The sequence below is a fragment of the Odontesthes bonariensis genome, chromosome 2 (genome assembly GCF_027942865.1).
Source record: "Odontesthes bonariensis isolate fOdoBon6 chromosome 2, fOdoBon6.hap1, whole genome shotgun sequence".
NCBI classification, from domain to species: Eukaryota; Metazoa; Chordata; class Actinopteri; order Atheriniformes; family Atherinopsidae; genus Odontesthes; species Odontesthes bonariensis.
In genome coordinates this window covers 39,755,924-39,775,191 of record NC_134507.1, presented here as the reverse complement: position 1 = coordinate 39,775,191, position 19,268 = coordinate 39,755,924, and the positions used below count along the sequence as shown (strand labels likewise).

At 46.8% G+C, this 19,268-nt stretch overlaps 13 non-coding genes and 5 pseudogenes across 13 annotated transcripts; all 18 read right to left on the bottom strand.

Annotated features, from left to right (window-relative positions):
• Positions 1 to 789: 789 nt before the first annotated feature.
• LOC142370734 (U2 spliceosomal RNA) lies at positions 790 to 971 on the bottom strand. Its single transcript, XR_012767874.1, has one exon. It is a non-coding gene; the product is annotated as a U2 spliceosomal RNA (small nuclear RNA).
• A 304-nt stretch (positions 972 to 1,275) lies between these two features.
• Positions 1,276 to 1,388, bottom strand: LOC142373920 (U5 spliceosomal RNA). The gene has a single exon (XR_012768603.1). It is a non-coding gene; the product is annotated as a U5 spliceosomal RNA (small nuclear RNA).
• Positions 1,389 to 1,985: 597 nt separating this feature from the next.
• On the bottom strand, positions 1,986 to 2,094 carry LOC142401238 (5S ribosomal RNA; annotated as a pseudogene).
• Positions 2,095 to 2,458: 364 nt separating this feature from the next.
• LOC142366770 (U2 spliceosomal RNA) lies at positions 2,459 to 2,649 on the bottom strand. The gene has a single exon (XR_012766872.1). It is a non-coding gene; the product is annotated as a U2 spliceosomal RNA (small nuclear RNA).
• Positions 2,650 to 2,953: 304 nt separating this feature from the next.
• Positions 2,954 to 3,066, bottom strand: LOC142373913 (U5 spliceosomal RNA). The gene has a single exon (XR_012768601.1). It is a non-coding gene; the product is annotated as a U5 spliceosomal RNA (small nuclear RNA).
• Positions 3,067 to 7,010: 3,944 nt separating this feature from the next.
• On the bottom strand, positions 7,011 to 7,129 carry LOC142400948 (5S ribosomal RNA). Its single transcript, XR_012773014.1, has one exon. It is a non-coding gene; the product is annotated as a 5S ribosomal RNA (ribosomal RNA).
• A 364-nt stretch (positions 7,130 to 7,493) lies between these two features.
• On the bottom strand, positions 7,494 to 7,679 carry LOC142370434 (U2 spliceosomal RNA). Its single transcript, XR_012767860.1, has one exon. It is a non-coding gene; the product is annotated as a U2 spliceosomal RNA (small nuclear RNA).
• Positions 7,680 to 13,253: 5,574 nt separating this feature from the next.
• Positions 13,254 to 13,358, bottom strand: LOC142372299 (U5 spliceosomal RNA; annotated as a pseudogene).
• Positions 13,359 to 13,972: 614 nt separating this feature from the next.
• LOC142375683 (5S ribosomal RNA) lies at positions 13,973 to 14,091 on the bottom strand. Its single transcript, XR_012769021.1, has one exon. It is a non-coding gene; the product is annotated as a 5S ribosomal RNA (ribosomal RNA).
• A 364-nt stretch (positions 14,092 to 14,455) lies between these two features.
• On the bottom strand, positions 14,456 to 14,646 carry LOC142368547 (U2 spliceosomal RNA). The gene has a single exon (XR_012767373.1). It is a non-coding gene; the product is annotated as a U2 spliceosomal RNA (small nuclear RNA).
• A 313-nt stretch (positions 14,647 to 14,959) lies between these two features.
• On the bottom strand, positions 14,960 to 15,064 carry LOC142372295 (U5 spliceosomal RNA; annotated as a pseudogene).
• Positions 15,065 to 15,678: 614 nt separating this feature from the next.
• Positions 15,679 to 15,797, bottom strand: LOC142375678 (5S ribosomal RNA). Its single transcript, XR_012769020.1, has one exon. It is a non-coding gene; the product is annotated as a 5S ribosomal RNA (ribosomal RNA).
• A 363-nt stretch (positions 15,798 to 16,160) lies between these two features.
• Positions 16,161 to 16,351, bottom strand: LOC142369153 (U2 spliceosomal RNA). The gene has a single exon (XR_012767527.1). It is a non-coding gene; the product is annotated as a U2 spliceosomal RNA (small nuclear RNA).
• A 313-nt stretch (positions 16,352 to 16,664) lies between these two features.
• Positions 16,665 to 16,769, bottom strand: LOC142372289 (U5 spliceosomal RNA; annotated as a pseudogene).
• A 614-nt stretch (positions 16,770 to 17,383) lies between these two features.
• Positions 17,384 to 17,502, bottom strand: LOC142375672 (5S ribosomal RNA). The gene has a single exon (XR_012769019.1). It is a non-coding gene; the product is annotated as a 5S ribosomal RNA (ribosomal RNA).
• Positions 17,503 to 17,866: 364 nt separating this feature from the next.
• LOC142369146 (U2 spliceosomal RNA) lies at positions 17,867 to 18,057 on the bottom strand. Its single transcript, XR_012767525.1, has one exon. It is a non-coding gene; the product is annotated as a U2 spliceosomal RNA (small nuclear RNA).
• Positions 18,058 to 18,370: 313 nt separating this feature from the next.
• Positions 18,371 to 18,475, bottom strand: LOC142372287 (U5 spliceosomal RNA; annotated as a pseudogene).
• A 640-nt stretch (positions 18,476 to 19,115) lies between these two features.
• LOC142374551 (5S ribosomal RNA) lies at positions 19,116 to 19,234 on the bottom strand. The gene has a single exon (XR_012768742.1). It is a non-coding gene; the product is annotated as a 5S ribosomal RNA (ribosomal RNA).
• Positions 19,235 to 19,268: the final 34 nt, after the last annotated feature.

Below are 19,268 nucleotides of genomic sequence, written 5' to 3'. Positions count from 1 at the left end.
GCCTCAGTTGGAGAGGGTGTGACGATCTGGCATTTCTTCAAAGCTGTAGACAGATAAATAAAGGGGAACAAAATTAAAGTAATCATGTCTAGACAGTAGTGCAGTTGTAAGCACAGGGTTGTGCATGCACTCTTCTCACCTTATTTGTAAGCCTTGTCTGAGTCTCTCAGCCTACTGTCCACTGTCTCACGGTCCCGTGCATGTGCCTTAAGGAAGTCCTTGGCCTCCTTGGTCATCCCAAGCACACACTGCTGCCTGTCCTTAGGGAAGCTTGTGTCCAGGATGGACAGCACAGGCATCAGAGGATCCATTTGCTTCTGTAAACACACACAGACAGACACACACACACTAATACACACACACACAGCCATCCTGTATAGTATAACCAGTTGTTTAGTTTACAAGTTATAGAGGGGAAAAAAGCACAGAGGCTGACACGATTGCATTACTGTAGTTATAAATCTGTATAACTATGGGATATTAATAGAAAATTGTTCCATGTAGTAATGGCATGAGACTAGTATAAAAGCTTTGTATTAGAATAGGATGCATATTATTCAGAAATCTGTGTCACAACAGATGTTTCAACAAAAGACATGCAGAGAGAAGAGAAAAATGCTTACAGCACCTGGTATTCCCATACGTTTCCCCTATTTTACCAGAGAGTTGGCTTGAGAGGCTGATGTTGAGCCTGCACGTCGACTTCCCTGATGTGATTGTTCTCTGCAGCTGAAAATGGGACTCTCAGATAACTTAGTGTGTGTCTGTCAAGCTCCTCTGTTCTCTGTGTGTAGTTTGGTGTTCATGGTCATACAGAGAAACCAGGGAAGCTCAATCCCACGACATGCTCATAAACTGCGTCTTTTCTAAAGATTATAGTTCCATTTTGGAAGTCAGAATACAACGGCTCCCTGAAACTACTATAAGAACAGATACTACACTTGATCTTAGCCAAAAGGCCGAGAAGCGATAACCCTCCACTGTTTCACGTCCGAGAGCCCTTCCTGGCACAATGCGCACTTGTGGCGGTGCTCTTTTTTTGCCTACAAAGCGTCACTTTGCACCTCCGCCCACCCGCTGCAGTGAGCACTCTTCAGCCGTTTCAGATGGTACAACTTTGCACTCCCGCCCGCTCCACTGAGCACCATTCAAACAACAACAATTTAGCGCTCCAGCTTTGAACATGGGCACGGTCTCAAGAAATAAGGTGACTCTACTCCGAGAAGTCACTTGGCACAGCAAGAAGATTTCCTTTGCACAGACAGAATGGGCTTCACCCGCAAAGGTAAAGCCTTCCAAAAATAGAAACAACTCATTAATGCTGCTCTCCACGGAAGTCTTTAGTAAAAGGCGAAAGACTTGTACGTTATGAAGAGAAACCAGAGTACGAGTATTTGACACTGCGGGAGCAGTGCATCAGGCTAGTTGGCATAGCCACCTTCCCCACGGTGAGCTTTACTTGGTTGAGACGCTGGCTCCTCGGCCGACCAGGTAGGAACAATCGGGCCCTATTCAATGGCTGCTATGTCTTTTACTCTGTGCAAAAGACTAGGGGTCTTGAGGCTTTGTTCTGACCGCTCATTGGGTGTAGAGGTTTTTTTCAAGCAATTCTCCCAGTCGGCCCAATCCCAGAGCCATCTCAAAGTGGAGTTCACTTTCACTCTCTTTTCGCAGACTAAAAGCCAGAGTTTTATCTCAGAAGCTAAGCAGAGTCGGGCCTGGTTAGTACTTGGATGGGGAGACCGCCTGGGAATACCAGGTGCTGAAAGCCTTTTGGCTTCTCCAGGCGCATGCAGTTTGACTGCGTCAAATGCAAAGGCAGTCCCTGTTTGACTTTTTGGAACTGCTCCTTTGTCAGGACAAAGTTAAATGTATGAGGATCAAAGGCAACCATGACCTGGGACACCTTAGCAGATCCAGGATCAGCAAGATGGATCACAGGGTGATCAACAGATGTTTCAACAAAAGAGAAGAAGAGAGAAAAATGCTTACAGCACCTGGTATTCCCAAGCGGTCTCCCATCCAAGTACTAACCAGGCCCGACCCTGCTTGGCTTCCGAGATCGGGCGTGTTCAGGGTGGTGTGGCCGTAAGCCACAGTCCCTGTGACAAATATGTGTTACATAGGTGCTGGAACCATACGTTGCCCCTATTTTACCAGAGAGTTGGCTTGAGAGGCTGATGTTGAGCCTGCACGTCGACTTCCCTGATGTGATTGTTCTCTGCAGCTGAAAATGGGACTCTCAGATAACTTAGTGTGTGTCTGTCAAGCTCCTCTGTTCTCTGTGTGTAGTTTGGTGTTCATGGTCATACAGAGAAACCAGGGAAGCTCAATCCCACGACGTGCTCATAAACTGCGTCTTTTCTAAAGATTATAGTTCCATTTTAGAAGTCAGAATACAATGGCTCCCTGAAACTACCACCATGTACCGCTGGTTTTGTTATTTCACAAGAGTTGGGAAGAGTGCACCGTTCCCGGCGGCACTGCAGTACCGGGTCGATGCGTGGAGTGAACGGAGCAAGCCCCTTTTTCAACCCCTGTGCCTAAAAATCCATTTAATATATAGTCCTCATATAGAGGACGTATCAGATATTAAACTGATAAGAACAGATACTACACTTGATCTTAGCCAAAAGGCCGAGAAGCGATAACCCTCCACTGTTTCACGTCCGAGCGCCCTTCCTGGCACAATGCGCACTTGTGGCGGTGTTCTTTTTTTGCCTACAAAGCGTCACTTTGCACCTCCGCCCACCCGCTGCAGTGAGCACTCTTCAGCCGTTTCAGATGGTACAACTTTGCACTCCCGCCCGCTCCACTGAGCACCATTCAAACAACAACAATTTAGCGCTCCAGCTTTGAACATGGGCACGGTCTCAAGAAATAAGGTGACTCTACTCCGAGAAGTCACTTGGCACAGCAAGAAGATTTCCTTTGCACAGACAGAATGGGCTTCACCCGCAAAGGTAAAGCCTTCCAAAAATAGAAACAACTCATTAATGCTGCTCTCCACGGAAGTCTTTAGTAAAAGGCGAAAGACTTGTACGTTATGAAGAGAAACCAGAGTACGAGTATTTGACACTGCGGGAGCAGTGCATCAGGCTAGTTGGCATAGCCACCTTCCCCACGGTGAGCTTTGCTTGGTTGAGACGCTGGCTCCTCGGCCGACCAGGTAGGAACAATCGGGCCCTATTCAATGGCTGCTTTGTCTTTTACTCTGTGCAAAAGACTAGGGGTCTTGAGGCTTTGTTCTGACTAGGGGTGGGTATCGCCAACCACCTCGCGATACGATACGCATCCCGATACAGGGGTGGCGATACGATACGTATCCCGATACATGCGATACGTACGTATACGATACGTATCCCGATATTTTAGGCTTATAAGATGAAATTTTAGCCTGTAACTCCTTGGCCGTACATCATAACATATGTCACCTCGTGGAATTTTACAGAGACTCTGCTTTCAAATTATACCATCCCCTGGATGATGGGTCAAAGTATGCAGGCAGGCACAGGAACCAAGAAGACGCTGTACAAAGAAACAGACATATGTAACCAAATATAGTTTTTTTTATTTTGCTTTAGACCAACAAGTACTCTCTATTAGTGCATGTAATAAACACATTTACAACGAAGTGGTGCAGAAATAAAGCTGCCTTAAAAATAAGTAAACTTAAAACATAGCCTTTACAAGGCCGTAGTGTGAAGAGATTTCTTTTGATACAAGTAAAACCTTAGAGAGCTTAGACAAATGACCTTAACAGGCCTGTGGTACAAAATATAGCTGCCTTTGAAACAAGAAAACTTAAGACATAGCCCTTATAAGACCATAGTGCAAAAAGAGATTGATTTTAACAAGCATGTAGTACAAAATAAAGCTGCCTTTGGTAAAAGAAAACTTAAAACCTAGCCTTAACAAGACTGTAGGGCAAAATATTGATTGCTTCTGCTTGTGATAAACTTAAAACTTAAAACATGGACAAAAACAGGGCTGTTGTGCAAAAATACAGCTGCCTTTGAAAATGGTTAACTTGAAACATGGCTGTAACAAGACTGTAGTGCAAAACATATTTCAAGTTTTGAGAAACATAAAACTTTAAGATAGAAAACATAGCCTGCACAAGAACAAGGCTGTACTCCTCATATTAATACCAACCTACTTCCTCTGGTACATTTTCAAGTTTTTGTTCAAAAACAAAAGCTGGTCTACATGGGCTGGTTTGATAACACTTCTCTCAGCTGTAACTATGTCACCAGCAGTTGAGAATATTCGCTCTGCTGCTACGCTTGTTCCAGGCACACAGAGTGTGTTTCTTGCCAGTTTGGAGAGAAGTGGAAACACACCTTCATGATTTCTCCACCAAGTCAGTGGGTCAGCTGAAAGCGCTAATGGTTCAGTGGCTCTGTATGCGTTTACCTCGATCATTGCCTGTGTAATGGGACTGGCTTGACTGGCCTGCTCTAACTCTGGTGAGAATGTCTCTCCAAATAAATCAGAAAGAGCACAGCTCTTTTTACAGGGTGGAGGTTGTGTTGGACCTTCATGCTCTCCTTCAGCAGCAGGCTCATGGTCACCCTCCTCCTCAGTAGCCTTTCTCTGAAATACAAAAAAAAAGAAGAAAAAAAACATCCAACAAACATTACAAAGATGTGGTTTGGGTCTACATCACTTCGTCAATATTGCATTTTAATATATTGGTGTGTTAGTAGTAGTGATAGTAGATAGACAGTATACTTCATTTCAAAAGCAGCAGGAAAAAAAAAGTTCTTATTACTGTTAGTATAGTAATTAGACTTAATCATAATTAAGTAATTATACTGTTATTATCATTATTATTATCATTGTAATTATTATTGTTATTATTATTATGTAAAAAAGACGAACCTCTGATAATTCAGCTGCCTCTCGTCCCAATGCTGCAAAGATGTCATCTCTTTCCCCCTCTGTGAGGAAGGGCAGTGCTTTGAAGCGGGGGTCCAGAGCTGAAGCCATCTGGAGGAAGGATTTGTTGGAATACCTCTTCCCCAGGTCTTGTGCCAGTGCTCTTTTGGCTTCTTTAACGATGCCAGAGTCATCAGGTTGCTCAGCATTGCTCTGACACAGCTGTGCCTGTAACGGGGCAATTATTGAGACGGTGGGCGTTTTTTCTTCTGACATCACGAGTGTTGCCACTTTGAGGTGGCGCAGGGTTTTCGCAAGATCTTCAGCATTGGTAAGGTCGGTTTCTGACATCGTCCACAGATCCTTGGCATTCTTGCGCACTTCAGCTGACAGCAATGTGGCACAGATTGCGGGCTGCTGCTCCTGGAAGCGCTCGACCATGTCGAACGCGCTGTTCCACCTGGTTGGGACGTCATTCATGAGTTTGTGCGTGGGAAGGTTGAGGAGCTTTTGTTTTTCCTTTAAGACTTGGCTGGCCAGCGCACTCTTTCTGAAAAACGTCACTATGTGGCGAATCTTTCCTAACAGCCTCCCAACTGCTGTGGTCTTCAGGGCACGTTGGGCAGCCAAATTCAGTGTATGCGCGAAGCATCGCACGTGAAGCAGTTTGGCATGCTCTGCTGCAATGACCATATTTGAGGCGTTGTCAGTAACTAACACTGGTTCTTTAGATGTAAGCCCCCACTCCTCAAAGACTTCGAGCAGCAACTCGCCCAGATTCTGCCCGCTGTGGCTCCCGAAAAGCACTCTGGTTTGCAGAACATATGAAAGCATTTCCCAATTTTCAGAAATGAAGTGGCATGTCAGCGTAACATATGACTGGGTTGCCCTCGACGTCCACCCGTCACACGTAATGGCTACTCTGCTTGCTTCTGAAATGGAATCGATAACGTGTCGTTTTACCTCATCATACAGGCGAGGCACAGCGGTTTCAGTGATGAAGCGACGAGTCGGCATAGTGTAGCGAGGTTCACATTCTGCGATTAGCGCCCGGAAGCCTTCGTTCTCAACGGAGCTGTACGGACGCAAGTCTTTGCATATGTATGACAACAGAGCTTCGGTAATTTTCTTCGACTTTGGTGAACTTAAGGGGAATTTAGCTTGAAACCCCGCCTTCAGACTAGCTTGTGCCCCTGTGGCTGTAGCATTTACCGGAGTTTCCGAGATGCTAGGGTGATGCCTCGTCATGTGCAGGTGGAGGTTCGTTGTGTTCCCAGAGTACTTCACTTTTTGCCTGCAGTGTTTGCAGACAGCGTGTGTCATGTCCAGCTCTTTGTTTTTTTCACATTTGTGAAATCCAAAATTCTCCCAAACGCGAGCTTTCAACTTTGCTGGGGCCGAAAATATTTTTTCCCCACCGCCTTCCTCCATTAGACTACTTTTGTTTGACTGAAGCGGCTGGAGGCAACACTTCTTCTATTGTCAGCAGCGCTGCCGCCTAGTTCTACAGCGCTACCGCCGTGTGTGGCCGAAATGCGCATAGCAAGGAGCAACTGTCATGCAGTTTCATGGATTTGATTAGCGGTAGGGACTAATTATTTGTTGCACGTGAAGTATCGATACTGACGCCTCCGTATCGATACACGCATCGTGAAGAGGCCCACGACGATGTATCCCCGTATCGATATTTTGAACACACCCCTAGTTCTGACCGCTCATTGGGTGTAGAGGTTTTTTTCAAGCAATTCTCCCAGTCGGCCCAATCCCAGAGCCATCTCAAAGTGGAGTTCACTTTCACTCTCTTTTCGCAGACTAAAAGCCAGAGTTTTATCTCAGAAGCTAAGCAGAGTCGGGCCTGGTTAGTACTTGGATGGGGAGACCGCCTGGGAATACCAGGTGCTGTAAGCCTTTTGGCTTCTCCAGGCGCATGCAGTTTGACTGCGTCAAATGCAAAGACAGTCCCTGTTTGACTTTTTGGAACTGCTCCTTTGTCAGGACAAAGTTAAATGTATGAGGATCAAAGGCAACCATGACCTGGGACACCTTAGCAGATCCAGGATCAGCAAGATGGATCACAGGGTGATCAACAGATGTTTCAACAAAAGACATGCAGAGAGAAGAGAGAAAAATGCTTACAGCACCTGGTATTCCCAAGCGGTCTCCCATCCAAGTACTAACCAGGCCCGACTCTGCTTGGCTTCCGAGTTCGGACGAGATCGGGCATGTTCAGGGTGGTGTGGCCGTAAGCCACAGTCCCCGTGACAAATATGTGTTACATAGGTGCTGGAACCATACGTTGCCCCTATTTTACCAGAGAGTTGGCTTGAGAGGCTGATGTTGAGCCTGCACGTCGACTTCCCTGATGTGATTGTTCTCTGCAGCTGAAAATGGGACTCTCAGATAACTTAGTGTGTGTCTGTCAAGCTCCTCTGTTCTCTGTGTGTAGTTTGGTGTTCATGGTCATACAGAGAAACCAGGGAAGCTCAATCCCACGACGTGCTCATAAACTGCGTCTTTTCTAAAGATTATAGTTCCATTTTAGAAGTCAGAATACAATGGCTCCCTGAAACTACCACCATGTACCGCTGGTTTTGTTATTTCACAAGAGTTGGGAAGAGTGCACCGTTCCCGGCGGCACTGCAGTACCGGGTCGATGCGTGGAGTGAACGGAGCAAGCCCCTTTTTCAACCCCTGTGCCTAAAAATCCATTTAACATGTAGTCCTCATATAGAGGACGTATCAGATATTAAACTGATAAGAACAGATTTTTTCTTTTTTTTTCTTTTGAAAAAATTTATTGACACTAATACATCACATTTTCATAAAAACTTCATATTTAAGACATATGTTTTACCTATGAATGAAAACATCAATAAATAAGTGTAATCTGTATAACCACATTTAAAACAACAACAATAAAACAAGTTTTTCATGGGATATTACAGATAAAGTCAATGTTGTCTAAGGTAAAAGCTACATGTGAAGTAGTTCTCATGCGAGTAGCAGTTTGTATTGAGTGTCTTTAAAAAGGAGTGCATTAGTTAAAATGCTCTCTTCCAAGTCCATTTTTTTTTTTTTTTTTTTTGTGCAAGAGCGCAGTGAGTCCCTACCCAGGGAAACTCATTTCGCTCCCCCAAACAGTAGGTCTCTCGGGATCCTGTCGTGGTGCTCAGAGGAGATCCCCACCCTGTTGCTCCTTCTCACCTGCCTCACCCGGAGAGCCAGGCCGTCGCTGCTTTGACCTTTTTGTGTGTAGCTCCGGCTCCTTCATCCGAATGGGCACAGAGGCGATTCTTCTTTGTGGATGTGTCCTAGGCCCGCCGCCTGCAGCTCCGGCCGCTTGAGCCGCCGCTGCGGCCATCCGGATCACAGCCACGGGGGGGATCTGCATGCGCTTCCTCACCAGCAAGTTCCTGGAGGTCCACATGGCGTCTTTGATGGCGGCTAGGGTGAGCCACTGCTTGGCAAAGTCATTCTTTTTTATTTTTGTTTGGCTCACCCCATAGAGCACGAGTTGTGCTGTGAGGACCTCCCTTGCTGGCAAGTACGGGAATTGCAAGGAGCCGGCTGTTGCCCACTGGTCTACAGCAGCGCTGCACTCCCAGAGCAGGTGCCTCACCGACTCGGGCGCGCCACAACCCGGTCGCGGGCAGGTTGAGATCGCTGACATGCCCCGGGAGTGCATAACGGACCTGACTGGCAGGATCTCATGGGCCACCATCCACGACAGGTCCCGGAGTCTGTTTGGGAGAGCGGAATGGTTGACGTTGCACCAAACTGTTGAGGGCTCGCCGAACGCGAGCCCACGCACTGGACTCACTGGTTCCCGCTCCTGCACAACAGAAATCAAAGAGCGGTGGTTTGTTAAAACATGCAACTCCTCTGCCTCCAAGTTAAAATGCTTTAAGAACGTCTGGATAAAAGCATAGGATGGTGGCAGGCTAAAAGACACAGGCACTTTTAGGTCGGTGGGTAAAATCTTCAGTCTTCTGAGGTAAGAACCCATCCAGAATCGTGTCATTGCTTTAGTTTTGGGGTTTCCGGATGGGTCTGTGGCCTGTAGGATGTGCAGTGTAGTGTATCTGCTTCCTAAAAACAAATAAAAATCAGGCACTCCTTTTCCTCCTTTCTCTTTTTGTTTCTTCATTACATCTCTCCTCAGTCTTTCCCACTTGGAGCCCCACAGAAAATAAAAAATGGCTCGGTCCAGGTCTAAAAGCACTTTTCTAGGTGGGATAAAAACAGAACTGATTAGTAAAAGCAAAGGTAAAATCACGGCTTTGATGATTAAAACCTTTCCTTCAATGGTCAGTCCTCTAAGTCCCCAGTATCCTAGTCTTTGCTTTACTTTCCCTACCACGTCTGGCCAGTTTGATGTCCCTCCCCCTTCCTTGTCAAAATTAATCCCCAGTATTTTCTGTTTTGTCTGGGTTATAGTCACGGGGAGTCCTGCAGTCTCAGTCGCTGTCCATGGCCCGTAAAATTGGGCTTGGGTCTTGTTTCTGTTTAGTTTTGCCCCAGAGGCCCGTCCATACCAGTCAGTCAAGTCCAGAGTCCTATTGATGGATATTAGGTCTGTACATAAAATGTTTACGTCGTCCATATATAAAACACACTTTGTCGATAGTCCCCCGCTCCCCGGGACTCTCACCCCATTGATTCTGTGGTCCCTTCTCAAGCTCTGTGCCAGTGGTTCCACACAGATGATGTAGAGGAGGGCAGATAACGGACAACCCTGACGGACACCGCAGTGGATGTTTACTGCTTTTGTCAGATGCCCGTTAACAAGGAATTTGCTGGTAATGCCCCGGTACAGCAGACCCACCCAAGCTATAAACCTTTCTGGGAACCCCATTTTTTGCAGTACCTGGAAAAGGTACTGGTGCGAGACCCGATCAAAGGCTTTCTCAAAGTCTAAATTTAGGACTGCTAGCCGAATGTTTCTGTCTCTCGCATAACAGATGGTGTCTCGGATCAGTACGAGGCTGTCGGTTATCTTCCTCCCCGGGATGGCACAGGCTTGATCCGGGTGAATCAGGTCTTCTAAAAACAAGGACATACGTGAAGCTAAAAGTTTACTAAAAAGTTTACAGTCAAAATTTAAAAGTGTAATCGGTCTCCAATTCTTCAAGTCAGTCTTGTCTTTTTTTTTGTGAAGAAGAGTCACTATCCCTGCTCTAAAACTGTCAGGAAGTCGGTCAAGTTGCTCAAATTCCATAAAAACAGTAAACAGGTCAGGTGCTAAAATATCCCAAAAGGTCAAATAAAATTCCAAGGGAAGTCCATCTTGTCCTGGGGACTTCCCTTTCTTAAAATTTGTAAAACATTTATTTAACTCTGAAATTGTAAAATCTTGGGTTAAAAGCACACTGTCTTTTACTGTTTTTTCTATGAAATTTAAAACTTCTGTCATGGTGTCCATTTCAACAGGTTTTTGTTCGTACAATTCACGATAAAATTGTTCAACAGCTTGTTTAATTTCTTCCATTGAATCAACTGTGCACCCGTTCTCTTTTGTTAGCTTTAAAATGGCCCCCCCTTTATTCACAATTTTCTTAAAAAAATACCTTGTGCACTTCTCTCCTTCCTCTATTTCTCGTTCCCTGCTTCTTAAAATGACACCCTTACTTTTAATATCTGCTAAAATCGACATCTCTGTTTTCACTTGTTTTATTTCATCATTAAAATCCATCCCTTGTTGGTTTAATTTAAAATAGCGCTGTAGTCGCTTCTGCAGTCCCATCATGCGTCTGTTTTCCCTATTCTTTTTTCTCCTACCTGCCTGTCTAAAGAAAGTCTGGGTCTTTTCCTTCACCATTTCCCACCAGTGTGCACGTGTATCGTAAAAGTCTTGAAGGGTCTGCCACTCGTGGTACTGCTCCCGGTACTGACTAACTATTTCATTTTCTTTTAAAAGGGAGCAGTTTAGTTTCCACAGACCACTTCCGGAAGTCACACCCGAAGATAGTGATAGGGTGCAGGAAAGCATTAGGTGATCGGAAAAGAAAACGGGGGTCAATCTAGCATCGGTTGGTGGGCAGTCCCGTGTAAAAAGGTAGTCTATACGAGAGGCTCTGGTGCCATCACCACTGAACCAGGTGAAGCCCTCCTCTCTGGGATGCATGGTTTTAAAACAGTCCTGAAGTTTAAAATCCTTGCATATGCCCTGTAATAAAACCGATGTTTTGTCAACTTTAAAAAATTCCCCTGCTCTTTTTCTGTCACTCCTGCCTAAAATACAGTTAAAATCACCCCCTAAAACTAGTGGTGCCCTACCTAGCATGTGGGACTGCAGGTCTTCTAAAAGGTCATACCGGTCATTTTTTTCGTTGAAGCCATAAATATTTAAGAGGTTAAAATCTTGTCCCATAAAAGTCAAATGTGCTAAAAGTGCCCGTCCGTCTCTCACCACAGTGCTGCCCTTCACCAGAACCTGAGGGTTTTTGATCAAAATGGCCACTCCATCATTTTTGTTTTGGTTGGATCCACTCCACAACGATGTCTGTGGCCACATCTCCTCCCACTGTCTGTAGTGCTTTAAAAACGGTAGGCCGCATTCCTGTATTAAAAGAACATCTGACTTAAAAGAACTAAGAAAGGATAAAACACTCTGGGCTCTAACTTTCGACTTTACACTTCTCACATTAATAGTTGAGAGAGTGAGTGTCATGAGTATGGTTAAAAACAACAGGTATGACATCTTAAAAGACTAAATGAGGGTTAAAACATTTAAAATGTCTTAAAAGCAGTTATGTAATTTCTTGTGAACGGAGCTCTTCCTTCACTTCTACAGGTGAGAGGCGAGGGTGTTGAGCTCTATTCCCCGGTCGGACTCTGGGGGTTGGCCTCTGTTGCAAGGTTTTGTTAAACTTTGAGTCTCTAGGGGTTGATTGCAGAACTACATTTAAAAAAGAGACCTCATTTGGTGAATTGGAGGGGAAGACTCTGGGCTCCTCCACAGATGAACTGTCTGAGGTAGTCCCAGCTCTTCCCCTCTTCTCTGAGACTATAGGAGAATCAGAGGACAATTCTGATGCAAGCCTCTTTGTTTGCTGGGCATCTGGGAGGGAGGCATCCTCGCTATCATCCTGTGATTGGACTTCTTCACATTCTGAACTAGCTCCGCCTTCTGCCTGCACCACCTCCTCCTCCTCCTCTCCAGAACTCTCCATTGGTGGGGGTGTAGCAGGCCCCTCCCCCTCCTCGGCCTCACCTGACTGCTGTCCACCATTCAGGGATTTTGGCGGGAAGTTTGAATTTTCCAGCCCAGCTGTTTCAAGTAGCTCGTTAACTGCCTCGGTCTGCCCTCCATTTCCTTCCCGCGTTTTTTTGGATTTCAATTTGTTGGCAAAGGATTTTGGGCAATCTCTGAAGAGGTGGTTTGATTCTCCACAGAGATTGCACTTTCTGCCATTCGTACACTCTTCGAAGGTGTGACCGATTCCTCTACATTTGACACAAAACACCTTCGTGCAGGCCTCCACCAGGTGCCCGTGCTCCCCACATTTGCGGCAGAGTTTGGGCTGTCCCTGGTAGTGGATGTAGCCTCTGTTTTCTCCCAAGACAATCATTGATGGGAGATGTTTCAGGCCCTGGAAGCCCTGGGGGTCTTGCCATTGTTGGATGGGGACCCTCCAGGCGCACTTTCAGATGCCGTCGACATCCCTTCATTGCCTGGCCTTTAACAGTACAGAATCTTCCCAACCATATACAGATATCTTCTGCGTTCACCATTTCATTGAACATTCTGACAATTACTGTCTTCAGAGTATTGTCAGTAAGTTTCTCAACAGTAAACGCAGAAAACTGGGCTTGCACATTACCAAATCTCATCCAAAACTCCTGCAGCAAAGCTGCAGTGCGAAAACTTACATCGAAACCTTTGTTAAAAGGCAATGACAGGATGCAATTCAAATCGTCTGGCTTGAAGTTCAATATGTTTTGAATTAGCTTCCGAGAGAAGTCCAATCTGGACATCTCTATAAGCTTTCCTTCTTTTTCTTTAAATAAAAATCTAGCGCTGTGGTGCCTCCTCATGCCAGTATAGTTTGCCGACATGATGGAGGCACCACAAACAGTTCGAGAGCCCTTCCTGGCACAATGCGCACTTGTGGCGGTGCTCTTTTTTTGCCTACAAAGCGTCACTTTGCACCTCCGCCCACCCGCTGCAGTGAGCACTCTTCAGCCGTTTCAGATGGTACAACTTTGCACTCCCGCCCGCTCCACTGAGCACCGTTCAAACAACAACAATTTAGCGCTCCAGGCTTTGAACATGGGCACGGTCTCAAGAAATAAGGTGACTCTACTCCGAGAAGTCACTTGGCACAGCAAGAAGATTTCCTTTGCACAGACAGAATGGGCTTCACCCGCAAAGGCAAAGCCTTCCAAAAATAGAAACAACTCATTAATGCTGCTCTCCACGGAAGTCTTTAGTAAAAGGCGAAAGACTTGTACGTTATGAAGAGAAACCAGAGTACGAGTATTTGACACTGCGGGAGCAGTGCATCAGGCTAGTTGGCATAGCCACCTTCCCCACGGTGAGCTTTGCTTGGTTGAGACGCTGGCTCCTCGGCCGACCAGGTAGGAACAATCGGGCCCTATTCAATGGCTGCTTTGTCTTTTACTCTGTGCAAAAGACTAGGGGTCTTGAGGCTTTGTTCTGACCGCTCATTGGGTGTAGAGGTTTTTTTCAAGCAATTCTCCCAGTCGGCCCAATCCCAGAGCCATCTCAAAGTGGAGTTCACTTTCACTCTCTTTTCGCAGACTAAAAGCCAGAGTTTTATCTCAGAAGCTAAGCAGAGTCGGGCCTGGTTAGTACTTGGATGGGGAGACCGCCTGGGAATACCAGGTGCTGTAAGCCTTTTGGCTTCTCCAGGCGCATGCAGTTTGACTGCGTCAAATGCAAAGGCAGTCCCTGTTTGACTTTTTGGAACTGCTCCTTTGTCAGGACAAAGTTCAATGTATGAGGATCAAAGGCAACCATGACCTGGGACACCTTAGCAGATCCAGGATCAGCAAGATGGATCACAGGGTGATCAACAGATGTTTCAACAAAAGACATGCAGAGAGAAGAGAAGACAAGAGAGAAAAATGCTTACAGCACCTGGTATTCCCAAGCAGTCTCCCATCCAAGTACTAACCAGGCCCGACCCTGCTTGGCTTCCGAGTTCGGACGAGATCGGGCGTGTTCAGGGCGGTGTGGCCGTAAGCCACAGTCCCCGTGACAAATATGTGTTACATAGGTGCTGGAACCATACGTTGCCCCTATTTTACCAGAGAGTTGGCTTGAGAGGCTGATGTTGAGCCTGCACGTCGACTTCCCTGATGTGATTGTTCTCTGCAGCTGAAAATGGGACTCTCAGATAACTTAGTGTGTGTCTGTCAAGCTCCTCTGTTCTCTGTGTGTAGTTTGGTGTTCATGGTCATACAGAGAAACCAGGGAAGCTCAATCCCACGACGTGCTCATAAACTGCGTCTTTTCTAAAGATTACAGTTCCATTTTAGAAGTCAGAATACAATGGCTCCCTGAAACTACCACCATGTACCGCTGGTTTTGTTATTTCACAAGAGTTGGGAAGAGTGCACCGTTCCCGGCGGCACTGCAGTACCGGGTCGATGCGTGGAGTGAACGGAGCAAGCCCCTTTTTCAACCCCTGTGCCTAAAAATCCATTTAATACGTAGTCCTCATATAGAGGACGTATCAGATATTAAACTGATAAGAACAGATACTACACTTGATCTTAGCCAAAAGGCCGAGAAGCGATAACCCTCCACTGTTTCACGTCCGAGAGCCCTTCCTGGCACAATGCGCACTTGTGGCGGTGCTCTTTTTTTGCCTACAAAGCGTCACTTTGCACCTCCGCCCACCCGCTGCAGTGAGCACTCTTCAGCCGTTTCAGATGGTACAACTTTGCACTCCCGCCCGCTCCACTGAGCACCGTTCAAACAACAACAATTTAGCGCTCCAGGCTTTGAACATGGGCACGGTCTCAAGAAATAAGGTGACTCTACTCCGAGAAGTCACTTGGCACAGCAAGAAGATTTCCTTTGCACAGACAGAATGGGCTTCACCCGCAAAGGCAAAGCCTTCCAAAAATAGAAACAACTCATTAATGCTGCTCTCCACGGAAGTCTTTAGTAAAAGGCGAAAGACTTGTACGTTATGAAGAGAAACCAGAGTACGAGTATTTGACACTGCGGGAGCAGTGCATCAGGCTAGTTGGCATAGCCACCTTCCCCACGGTGAGCTTTGCTTGGTTGAGACGCTGGCTCCTCGGCCGACCAGGTAGGAACAATCGGGCCCTATTCAATGGCTGCTTTGTCTTTTACTCTGTGCAAAAGACTAGGGGTCTTGAGGCTTTGTTCTGACCGCTCATTGGGTGTAGAGGTTTTTTTCAAGCAATTCTCCCAGTCGGCCCAATCCCAGAGCCATCTCAAAGTGGAGTTCACTTTCACTCTCTTTTCGCAGACTAAAAGCCAGAGTTTTATCTCAGAAGCTAAGCAGAGTCGGGCCTGGTTAGTACTTGGATGGGGAGACCGCCTGGGAATACCAGGTGCTGTAAGCCTTTTGGCTTCTCCAGGCGCATGCAGTTTGACTGCGTCAAATGCAAAGGCAGTCCCTGTTTGACTTTTTGGAACTGCTCCTTTGTCAGGACAAAGTTAAATGTATGAGGATCAAAGGCAACCATGACCTGGGACACCTTAGCAGATCCAGGATCAGCAAGATGGATCACAGGGTGATCAACAGATGTTTCAACAAAAGACATGCAGAGAGAAGAGAAGACAAGAGAGAAAAATGCTTACAGCACCTGGTATTCCCAAGCAGTCTCCCATCCAAGTACTAACCAGGCCCGACCCTGCTTGGCTTCCGAGTTCGGACGAGATCGGGCGTGTTCAGGGCGGTGTGGCCGTAAGCCACAGTCCCCGTGACAAATATGTGTTACATAGGTGCTGGAACCATACGTTGCCCCTATTTTACCAGAGAGTTGGCTTGAGAGGCTGATGTTGAGCCTGCACGTCGACTTCCCTGATGTGATTGTTCTCTGCAGCTGAAAATGGGACTCTCAGATAACTTAGTGTGTGTCTGTCAAGCTCCTCTGTTCTCTGTGTGTAGTTTGGTGTTCATGGTCATACAGAGAAACCAGGGAAGCTAATCCCACGACGTGCTCATAAACTGCGTCTTTTCTAAAGATTATAGTTCCATTTTAGAAGTCAGAATACAATGGCTCCCAGAAACTACCACCATGTACCGCTGGTTTTGTTATTTCACAAGAGTTGGGAAGAGTGCACCGTTCCCAGCGGCACTGCAGTACCGGGTCGATGCGTGGAGTGAACGGAGCAAGCCCCTTTTTCAACCCCTGTGCCTAAAAATCCATTTAATATGTAGTCCTCATATAGAGGACGTATCAGATATTAAACTGATAAGAACAGATACTACACTTGATCTTAGCCAAAAGGCCGAGAAGCGATAACCCTCCACTGTTTCACGTCCGAGAGCCCTTCCTGGCACAATGCGCACTTGTGGCGGTGCTCTTTTGTTGCCTACAAAGCGTCACTTTGCACCTCCGCCCACCCGCTGCAGTGAGCACTCTTCAGCCGTTTCAGATGGTACAACTTTGCACTCCCGCCCGCTCCACTGAGCACCGTTCAAACAACAACAATTTAGCGCTCCAGGCTTTGAACATGGGCACGGTCTCAAGAAATAAGGTGACTCTACTCCGAGAAGTCACTTGGCACAGCAAGAAGATTTCCTTTGCACAGACAGAATGGGCTTCACCCGCAAAGGCAAAGCCTTCCAAAAATAGAAACAACTCATTAATGCTGCTCTCCACGGAAGTCTTTAGTAAAAGGCGAAAGACTTGTACGTTATGAAGAGAAACCAGAGTACGAGTATTTGACACTGCGGGAGCAGTGCATCAGGCTAGTTGGCATAGCCACCTTCCCCACGGTGAGCTTTGCTTGGTTGAGACGCTGGCTCCTCGGCCGACCAGGTAGGAACAATCGGGCCCTATTCAATGGCTGCTTTGTCTTTTACTCTGTGCAAAAGACTAGGGGTCTTGAGGCTTTGTTCTGACCGCTCATTGGGTGTAGAGGTTTTTTTCAAGCAATTCTCCCAGTCGGCCCAATCCCAGAGCCATCTCATAGTGGAGTTCACTTTCACTCTCTTTTCGCAGACTAAAAGCCAGAGTTTTATCTCAGAAGCTAAGCAGAGTCGGGCCTGGTTAGTACTTGGATGGGGAGACCGCCTGGGAATACCAGGTGCTGTAAGCCTTTTGGCTTCTCCAGGCGCATGCAGTTTGACTGCGTCAAATGCAAAGGCAGTCCCTGTTTGACTTTTTGGAACTGCTCCTTTGTCAGGACAAAGTTAAATGTATGAGGATCAAAGGCAACCATGACCTGGGACACCTTAGCAGATCCAGGATCAGCAAGATGGATCACAGGGTGATCAACAGATGTTTCAACAAAAGACATGCAGAGAGAAGAGAAGACAAGAGAGAAAAATGCTTACAGCACCTGGTATTCCCAAGCAGTCTCCCATCCAAGTACTAACCAGGCCCGACCCTGCTTGGCTTCCGAGTTCGGACGAGATCGGGCGTGTTCAGGGCGGTGTGGCCGTAAGCCACAGTCCCCGTGACAAATATGTGTTACATAGGTGCTGGAACCATACGTTGCCCCTATTTTACCAGAGAGTTGGCTTGAGAGGCTGATGTTGAGCCTGCACGTCGACTTCCCTGATGTGATTGTTCTCTGCAGCTGAAAATGGGACTCTCAGATAACTTAGTGTGTGTCTGTCAAGCTCCTCTGTTCTCTGTGTGTAGTTTGGTGTTCATGGTCATACAGAGAAACCAGGGAAGCTCAATCCCACGACGTGCTCATAAACTGCGTCTTTTCTAAAGATTATAGTTCCATTTTAGAAGTCAGAATACAATGGCTCCCAGAAACTACCACCATGTACCGCTGGTTTTGTTATTTCACAAGAGTTGGGAAGAGTGCACCGTTCCCAGCGGCACTGCAGTACCGGGTCGATGCGTGGAGTGAACGGAGCAAGCCCCTTTTTCAACCCCTGTGCCTAAAAATCCATTTAATATGTAGTCCTCATATAGAGGACGTATCAGATATTAAACTGATAAGAACAGATACTACACTTGATCTTAGCCAAAAGGCCGAGAAGCGATAACCCTCCACTGTTTCACGTCCGAGAGCCCTTCCTGGCACAATGCGCACTTGTGGCGGTGCTCTTTTGTTGCCTACAAAGCGTCACTTTGCACCTCCGCCCACCCGCTGCAGTGAGCACTCTTCAGCCGTTTCAGATGGTACAACTTTGCACTCCCGCCCGCTCCACTGAGCACCGTTCAAACAACAACAATTTAGCGCTCCAGGCTTTGAACATGGGCACGGTCTCAAGAAATAAGGTGACTCTACTCCGAGAAGTCACTTGGCACAGCAAGAAGATTTCCTTTGCACAGACAGAATGGGCTTCACCCGCAAAGGCAAAGCCTTCCAAAAATAGAAACAACTCATTAATGCTGCTCTCCACGGAAGTCTTTAGTAAAAGGCGAAAGACTTGTACGTTATGAAGAGAAACCAGAGTACGAGTATTTGACACTGCGGGAGCAGTGCATCAGGCTAGTTGGCATAGCCACCTTCCCCACGGTGAGCTTTGCTTGGTTGAGACGCTGGCTCCTCGGCCGACCAGGTAGGAACAATCGGGCCCTATTCAATGGCTGCTTTGTCTTTTACTCTGTGCAAAAGACTAGGGGTCTTGAGGCTTTGTTCTGACCGCTCATTGGGTGTAGAGGTTTTTTTCAAGCAATTCTCCCAGTCGGCCCAATCCCAGAGCCATCTCAAAGTGGAGTTCACTTTCACTCTCTTTTCGCAGACTAAAAGCCAGAGTTTTATCTCAGAAGCTAAGCAGAGTCGGGCCTGGTTAGTACTTGGATGGGGAGACCGCCTGGGAATACCAGGTGCTGTAAGCCTTTTGGCTTCTCCAGGCGCATGCAGTTTGACTGCGTCAAATGCAAAGGCAGTCCGACTGCGTCAAATGCAAAGGCAGTCCCTGTTTGACTTTTTGGAACTGCTCCTTTGTCAGGACAAAGTTCAATGTATGAGGATCAAAGGCAACCATGACCTGGGACACCTTAGCAGATCCAGGATCAGCAAGATGGATCACAGGGTGATCAACAGATGTTTCAACAAAAGACATGCAGAGAGAAGAGAAGACAAGAGAGAAAAATGCTTACAGCACCTGGTATTCCCAAGCGGTCTCCCATCCAAGTACTAACCAGGCCCGACCCTGCTTGGCTTCCGAGTTCGGACGAGATCGGGCGTGTTCAGGGCGGTGTGGCCGTAAGCCACAGTCCCCGTGACAAATATGTGTTACATAGGT